This window comes from Apteryx rowi, unplaced genomic scaffold, assembly GCF_003343035.1.
Source record: "Apteryx rowi isolate R43461 unplaced genomic scaffold, aptRow1 scaffold_404, whole genome shotgun sequence".
NCBI lineage: Eukaryota > Metazoa > Chordata > Aves > Apterygiformes > Apterygidae > Apteryx > Apteryx rowi.
Window position 1 is genome coordinate 787,185 of NW_020450572.1, and position 2,418 is coordinate 789,602.

Genomic DNA, 2,418 nt, shown 5'->3' on the forward strand with positions numbered 1-2,418 from the left:
ACTTTCTGTCTGAGGAGCCGCATCAGAGATCAATAGCTAAATCATTTTCCATAATCCAAGTATGCTACATTAGCCATACTTTTCCTTATTACCACAGTAATAATACTTTCAAATTTTCAACATCAATTTGCTTACGTACACAGGAGCATAAAACACACAAAGCATTCAGCTATCCTTGTATGTGTGGAGGGAGTCTTTCATAAAGTAGTAGAAAAGAGATAAAACATTAAAAAAAAACACAGAAAAAGTGCTTGTAAGAACAAAACAAAACCAAAAAAATCCAAAGAATTCCTTCTTTGTTTCTGAAATGATACGTAAAAGTTTGTGGTGCCTTTTTTTTTTTTTAAAAAAAAAAACAACTCCCATTGAAGAGTCTCCATTTATTAACTTTACTCTCTCTCCTCCTGGTTTTGTCTGTTTTTAGAAGTTTAACAAGTTTTTAATTGCAGGCACATAAACAGACACAACTGAAACTATCTCATTTAGAAATATGGGACTGGAAAGGGCTTTCAGACCACAACATCCAGTCCTCAGCTATCACAGGCCTGACAATCACCTTTACCAAATGAGTAAGATCTAATTTAAAACTAGTTTTTTTGTCCCTGCTAATTCTACCTAGAATCTCACTGCTCCGATATTTAGGAACCTCCTCCTACCTGCCAGCCTAAACTTACTCATGAATATGGCCAGCTCACACCCATTCGTTCTTGTGTGCTCACTGTCCTTTAGATTAAATTGCCACTCACTTTCCCTAATGTACTTCTAGAGGGACTACACCTTGTCTCAACCTCCCTTTCACTAGGTTAAACAAACTGCTTGCTCTTTTAATCTTCCTTTCATACCACAGACTTCCACCTTCTCACCCACACAGCTTTTTTCCTTTATCTTTCCGTAACACAAGTGATGTGTAATCTACCAGAGGTCTCACCACTGCCTTCAAAAGTAACATTATTTTCTCTTTTGGACATGCACTGCCTAGAATTACGCTGGTCTACCCTGCTGTCACACCACTTCGGCGGCAAATAGCCATCTTATTACTGATGAATGCATCCAGTTCTCTCTCTGCCTCCTCATTTCCAAATTTTAAGTGCCCACTTCACAGAAAAAGTTACTGCTGTTAATCCCTRACTGCATGACCTTGCATTGAGTGATTAACTTTTGGCATGTTCTATTGCAGCAGTCCTCACAGTTCCCTCGTGTATGGTATTTTAGTCCTTTTGCATACTTATGTCATCCTCCAGCCTTACACCACCAGTACCTTTCAACACAACAATCTTGCTTTTTTGTGCTAAGATTTCGTTTTGTTCCCAAAACATGTTCTCAAGGCTGGCATGATACAGAGATTAAAGTGATAGRACTGTCTCCTTGAGGGCTCTTCCAGTCTGATGTAAATACAATTGTTCTTCTCTTCCATCATAAATACACTTGCTCTTCCCCAATCAGGAAGTCATTCTTAGCAGATTTATTTAAAGTCTTTACTAGGGAAATTTTCACATCCTGAAGAAAATCAAGAGGGGAGAATATTCGGCCTCTGTTCTGAGAAGTTTTAGATGTGGAGGCCTTGCGTGTGCCTTGGGTGGGGCGACTGCCATGTTTGTATTCTCATTCCCATTAGCTACCCTGTTTTTGCTCTCTTGCTCAATATCCTCCACCTCCTCTCAGAAATCTCGGGTAAAGCAGCTTTTAATTTCTGAATGAGACCTCAATTATTTTTCACCTTTATTCCATCCCTAGCTCTCCGTAGCTTGGCTTCTTTTCTTCTACTCTTTTTATTTACAGGTCTGGGGAAAGAAAAAAAGCTTTTTGGCTTTTGTTTTAATGTATTTTGCAAGGTCCACATTTTTTTTCCTGTTTTCTGCCTTCTTGGGTTATCATTTTGAAATTATCAATCAAATTCTGTCGGGAACACTTCCATACAAACTCCTGCCCTTGCTTGAAATACTATTTCTGAATAGATGCTCCTGCAGGAACTTTTTCCCCCCACCTGCTGTCACCATTAAACAGCTCTTCTAATTCATCAAGGCTCGAACTGAAAACCTTAACGGGGAGCTGCCTTTATTTCATTTTTCATCTAATTTAGACTGAAGAAACTTACCAGCAACTCTTTTAAAGATACCTTCTAAAGGCGGCAGCCAGCTCTGGCCTGTTTCCCACTTGTGGCCTGCCTTCCTTAAAGTCAAGCCACGTCTGCGCAGCTTTCCATCTGATCGCCCGCTTACGGCTTTTCCTTGCTGCTTTTCGGCTACCGCTCCAGCGCAGCTTCCCCCCTGCCCTCCCGCCGGGCCAACACCAGCCCCGCCGGGCGGCAGCGCGGAGGGAAAATAAATAAATAAAATAAAAATAAAATAAAATATCCTTTTCTCCGAGCTGCCGCGCGGCCCACCGCCCCCGGCCCCTTCCCGCCGGCGCGGCGGCCGT